Below are 6,944 nucleotides of genomic sequence, written 5' to 3'. Positions count from 1 at the left end.
AGACCTTGACCATTGACACTTCTTTGTTATGCAGAGCCCTCGTCTTCCGATCTAAGATCGCCACTGGTCTTTCTATATAATTCAGGCGGTCACCAACCTGAATATCATCCAGAGGAACAACTATATACTTGACCCGGTTTGGCGTGGTCCATTTGGGTTGCATGGCATCATGCATTTAGATAGACTAAAATAAGAGAAATAACAATTATGGTTTATTAATATATTATAAGTTCTAATATATTAATAATATTATTTAATTAGTATTGATCAATAATTAATTTTGTAGTAATTAAGTGATCAAAAGGTGACTAATTAAATATATGAGTTGATTGTGTAAAACATCCATACTTATATAGTGGGCTAATGCTCCTTGGATTATCAAGTTAGGCTAAAACCCATAGGATGCTCCATGGTTGTTATAGAACCCATTGGTCATGGAAATGAAAGGTCATGACAATTAGGGTTTACATGGTGTAACCCTAATTGTAACACACTATATAAGGATCCTTATGTTCACCAAAATCGGCACTTTAAGCAAGAAAGAAGAGTGCTAGCCGATTTCAAGTAGTGTGACATTTCTCTCAAGTTTATTCTAAGTGCATTTGGTGTTGTGTGTGACATTTGAGGCATCACACTTGGGGTGCTAGGCTCACAAGGTTTTCAAGGAATCCAAACTACTACAAGGTATGTTTTCTAGCTTAATTTTATGTTAAAAGTTCCCCATGTATGCTAGATAGGATTATGAACCTTGGAAAATCAATTTTGCATGTATCTTAGTCAAACATAGATCAAAGGTTTCTAGGGTTGCATGAACACCTTAGGAGTGTTAGGATGCTCAAAACCCTACTGTGGTGTCAGAGCCTAGGCTTGTTTGTTTGATACTTGATGCAAAATAGCTGAAAAAGTTGAAATTTTTGCTGTCTGCACAAGGGACTCAACGAGTCCAAGCGTATCTTCAACCAACTAGGTGAGTCAGTTCTTGCACTCGACGAGTTGGCCGGGAAGAGTGCAGATTTTCGATTTTTACTGCTGGAAATGGACTAGAAACATTACCCTAAAATGTTTTGGTGTTTGAAAGCGTGTTTTAGATGGTGTAATGGTTGTTCTAATCCATTTACAATGGCTAATATAAAATTTTCATGTTTATATGTGTAACGCCCGCAGATCCGGGCTAGTCAAGTTAGAGGCAATAAGTGTCGAAAACGACTTTTCGACAAAATATTATTTAGAATAAATAATTTGAACCAAGTTTTAGTATATGTCACAAGGTTTCCGTACATATAAAGAACGCCGAAATCCGAGTTATAACGAAGAAGTTATGACCCGTCGAAGTTTCACGACGGAACCGGCACGACACCGGGAAGCGTAAATAGTGAATTTACGATAGAGCGAGTTTTAGCCTTAGAGATATAAACGAAAATCGTAGAGTATGTTAAACTAAGAATATCGATAAAAAGAACGCCCAAATCTGACTTCGTATGAAGAAGTTATGATTTTTCGAAGTTTCGGATTAGCGGTGTACATCCCGAAATTCAAATATTAGATCGAGTGATTTTTAGCCGACATGACCTAAACGAGAATCGAAGATCTCGTTAAGATTAGCGTAACGAGAAAAATATGGGCGAAAACGGACGTCGGATGAAGAAGTTATGAGGATTTAACGGATCAATCCTGTCTCGGCCTGTTAATAATATAACTTTTAAAATAGAGCCAAAATTAGCCGACGGAGTCTAAACGAAAGTTGTAGAGTACGTTTCCGCCTTCGCGTGGATATAAATAACGTCAAAAACGGATTTCGTATGAGAAAGTTACGAATTTTTAAAGATTTTAGTCGAATTTGCGAAGCCTGGTGAGGAGCTGGTGACGTGGCAGCATCTGGGCCACCCATCGCTGATGAAGAAACGTGCTTCGGATCATGTCACATAGCCCTTGCATACGCCCCATGTCCGAAGACATTACGCCTCGCGTTCCGACCCTTGTGCGGTTCCGAGAAGAGCCACGATGACCCAGCAGCGAAGCGACGCGTGTCGACCTTATCCGAACTTACACCCAGCGTAAGACTTCGGTACGCCCAACGTAAGTCCGAAGCCTCGCCTATAAAAGGAGGCCGAGGGCAACCACTTCGCTCACACCAAATCCTTCTACTTTCTCTCTCTACTTTCTCTCACTACCCCCTAACCCCCTCTTAAGCCTAGGTAAACCCCCTAGCACCCGAGAGAAGCCCCGAGGCTCCCGGAGTCCCGAGAAAAAGGGTCTTTCAGTTTCGGAAACGCTGCTCCGAGCAAAGCGCAGTTTTCTTTAAAATTTGCTATAAGTGAGCTACGCTTACGCAATTTTTAATATAGCTTCCAAATAATTATAGTAATGTTATTAAGTCCTTAAAATAATTATTTGGGCTATTATTATGAGTTATATTGAGTGTTATTTAACGCTTATATAATAATAATAATAGTCAGACTATTAAATTGTCGCGGTTATCGTTAGACTAAACCCTAGTGGTATTGATACTAGGTTTTGCCCGAGGGAAATTGTTTTTACAGTAACGAAGTGTTGTCCGAGTGCTGAGTTGATCGCCACCTTTCAGGTGAGTGCATGGTCCCTTTCAGCTTACACATAGATATGAAGTATTTTATATAAATTACGTGCTATGTGTGCATATTATCTGAATACTTGCTATATATGCTGGATGAACGATTTTATACATGTTTTAAATGATTTAAACTATATAGGTATTTTATATCTACGAAAATGTTGGGGTAAGACATGGGTAGATGTAATAGATGAAATATGAGTTGGATGATAAGTTGAGAGGTGAAATAGACCGTGAGGTTAGGGTGAGAGGTGGACGATGTGAGAAGCCTTTTTCCCAAATGATGGCCCCATCATTCAGCAGAGTATGGACGACAATCACGAACTATTCTAGACAGTCCAGTGGAACACTACCAGGCTCGCAACCTGTAGGTGTTGTGAACGACGTGTTCACCGGTGTACTCTAAAAACCCATTGATATGTATTGCAAGTGGACTCTCGAAAACGATATTGTCAATAAAACCCGGCAGAAACGCCTAATAGAGAACCTCATAACCCCGACAGATGCGCCTAAAAGGACTATTCCGGCAGATGCGCCCCATAGAGAATGTCACAATTTTGGCAGCCGCGCCTAAGTGACAGAACTAGCAGTTGTGCTTGACAGATGTGTCATTTACAACGATGGAATTCATACCTATTCCTTAGGATACTCCTTAGGAATGAATGAACAAGAAATAGCTGATTCTTAGGGTAGATCCTTAAGAATAAAGAAGATAATGGAGATGGGTAATTGGGTTAACTGTTTGATGATTAAACATAATAATTATATTATTGTGGGTTGAAAACCCTATGTACTCACCAGGTTTCCCAACCTGACCCAATCAGTTTATTTATATCACAGGTGTCGATATGAAGTGACATTACATTGAGAGATTAAAGAGATGTAGATCACTAGTGTAAATAAATGTAAGTTCCGTTTATGCTTATGTTCCTGTATTGACAATGACATCCCAAACGTTTTAAAATGAATAAAATACGTTTCTTCGAAAATTTTTTGATAACGTATTTATCGTATTTTTCTGGGAACAAATTCTGCAACATTTTTATGAAAAGAAGTACTCTGGTTTTTATAAAGCATAAACAAAATCGGTCTTTTCTGGCCGTGAAAATGGGGATATCACAATATGTGCTCATATTCTCTTGAAATTTTGATATGAATATTCATGTTCTTATGAGTTCTTGCAAGATCATAGGAATTATGTGCTATTGATTGGTAGTTAATTCATGATCATGATGTGTTTTAATGGAGTCCATAACTTGTCCTCAAGTTATGGATAACCAAAAGTCACTTTGTAATAAATCCATTAAAAGAACACATAAGTTACAAAAATGAAGAGTCTTCATAAGTTATGAATTGAAAAGTTTTGTGAAGTTACAAAACTTGCCCTCAAGTTTTGGAACATGTAAAGTCATCCAGTAAACTTTAGTTCTAACCCCTAGAATTTTAAAAGTTAAAATTCAACCCTTATACCCTATAATATTATAAGTTAATAATATATATATATATATATATATATATATATATATATATATATATATATATATATATATATATATATAGATAGATAAGATCAAGTCATTTTACCATTAGTAGGCCTCATCACGAAGCTGGTCTATAAGGGAGGTACGTATAAGGTTGTTGCCTATAAAATGGCAGCTTAATGGGTGTCCACTCTCACCCACCGTTTCCTTGATCGGTGGAAGGCCGTTAGCCGAACGGGTAGAAAAATGACTTAAAAAATCTCATTAAAAGTATAATGATTATTATAAAGTAACTAAATGTTTTTAGAAATTCCCAATCTTATTTACTTTAGGAAAATTTGAATAAGGTGCTAACCCATGAAATTACACTTTGCATTTTGATTGAGTCGTTAGTGGAGTGTGTGTGGTGAACCGGCACACTAACTTGGACTTAACAAGGTAGGCAAAGGGTGACTTAAGGTTTTTCATAAGTCGGTGGAGCGTGTGTGGTTAACCGACACATCGATTGAGTGAAAAACATTAAGGGTACCAAGTAGTTTGCGTGGTTACTTCACACCTTGTTTTGTGATCCTCGGCATCCCAGTCACAAAACCTGAAGGGCACACTCGAGATTGAAACATGTCATTGAAAAGTTCAATGAATCTCACAAGAATCTAGGAGTTTCTAAAAACCAATTAAAAACCTAATAATTTATATTTCGTTTTTCATGGTGGAAATTGGTGAATCGTCATTCACCTACCTATCAAATATGTTATAGCTTAGATTACGGAATCCCTCTTCTAAGTTATAATATATTGTGATTGGATCCTAGCCTTAATATTACATTTAGGTGTTTTATTAAGGACTATTTTTATATCTAATCTAAACTTGTTTTCTTCTTTCAGATGTCAACCAACAATGCTGCTTATGGCTCGAACCCTACCAGGTCCTTCTCTCTCATGAACCTTTGTGGGAGAGTCATCTTTGATAGATCCAACTTTATGGATTGGATCAGGAACATCAGGATGGTCACTCAGTATGAGGACAAGGAATATATCCTTGACAAGGAGCTTAAGGTACCTGATCCATCTGCTTCTCTTGAGGAGGTCGCTGAATATGAGGCGCATGAAAGAGATGCTACCAAAGTGGAATGCATCATCTTGGCCATTACGACAACCGAGATCCAAAAGTCCTATGAGGACTACTATCCTTTTGAGATGCACCAAGATTTGATGGACCACTACTATCAGAGTGCTCATCAAGAGCGATATGAAATCATCTCCTCCATGATAACAACTCGGATGAAGGATGGTGAACCCATCGTGAGCCACATGCAGAAAATGCAAAGGTATGTGGACCGTTTGCTGAAGCTAAATGTGAACTTCCCTAAGGAGTTAGCAATAGATATCATTTTGCACTCCTTACCATCGTGTTATGCTCAATTCTGCATGACATACCACATGAACAAGGAGGAAGTTACACTTAGCAAACTTCAAGGACTTTTGAAGACCGTGGAAAGTGGTCTTAAAGGTAAGTCGGTTGTTACCACTCCTACTCCTACTCCATGCTCCGCCCATGTCCTAGCAATCGGGAAAGGTATGGGGAAAAAGAGGAAGAGCCCTTTGAAGGGTACCAAGGGTAAGACCCTTGATGACTCCTCTTCAAGTGGAACCAAGAAAGGTTTCGTCACTCCTTCTTCTGACCCAAAAGAGGCTGAATGCTTCTATTGCCATGAAAAGTCGCATTGGAAGAGAAACTGCCCAAAGTACCAGCAAGATATTAAGGATGGGAAAGTGAAACCCACCTATGCAGGTATTTACACAATATTGTCTAATAACTCACCCTATTCTAACTCTTGGGTCCTTGATATAGGATGTGGAATTCACATATGTTCTGATTTGCAGGGACTAAGAAGAAGTGAGAATGTGGAGCATGGAAAGTTAAACTTGATCATGGGGAATAGGAACGCTTCACCTGTCACCAAGATTGGAGTTTATTCTTTGTTGCTAAGTAGTGGGTTTACATTAGATTTGAATAAATGTTGTTACTCTCCTGAAATCGCAAGAAATATTATTTCCTTTCATGCTTTGTACAAACAAGGCTTTACCTTTTCTTTTGATAATGAAGTTGGTGGAATAAATGTTTTCTTTAATAATGTTATTTATTTTAAAGCATTACCTTGCGATGGTGTGTATGAAGCTGTGTCTGTTGTAGATAACCTAGGAAATAATGTGTTGTGTATTGATTCTTATAATAATAATAACTTGGATAAAGCATCATTATGGCATTGTCGTCTTGGACATGTAAGCAAGAAACACATAGGCCAACTCCAAAAGGATAGAGTCTTGGAGTCATTTGACCTAAAGTCAGATGATAGTTGTGAATCATGCTTACTTGGAAAAATTACAAAGTCACCCTTTACTGGTTCTTGTGGAAGGGGTGAAGGTTTATTGGATCTAGTGCACACAGATGTGTGTGGACCCTTCAAAACTGCCACAAGGGATGCAAATCGTTAATATGTGACTATTACAGATAATTATAGTAGATATGGTTATGTCTACTTAATCAACCATAAGTCAAAGACTTTTGAAATGTTTACAGATTATAAACAATAAGTCGAGAACCAATTGGGTAGGAACATTAAGATGGTTCGATCCAATCGTGGTGGTGAGTATCTTAGTACATAGTTCCTCGACTATCTTAAGGAATGCGGAATTGTCTCACAATTGACACCTCCCAGGACACCACAGTTGAATGGCGTGGATGAGAGGCGTAATCGAACCTTGTTGGATATGGTTCGTTCCATGATGAGTTGAGCTTCGCTACCAATCTCATTCTGGGGGTATGCCTTAGAGACTGCCGCCCATATCCTTAATCTAGTCCTTACAAAGAAA

Source organism: Lactuca sativa, chromosome 4 (assembly GCF_002870075.4).
Source record: "Lactuca sativa cultivar Salinas chromosome 4, Lsat_Salinas_v11, whole genome shotgun sequence".
Lineage (NCBI taxonomy): Eukaryota > Viridiplantae > Streptophyta > Magnoliopsida > Asterales > Asteraceae > Lactuca > Lactuca sativa.
This window is presented reverse-complemented; position numbering follows the sequence as displayed.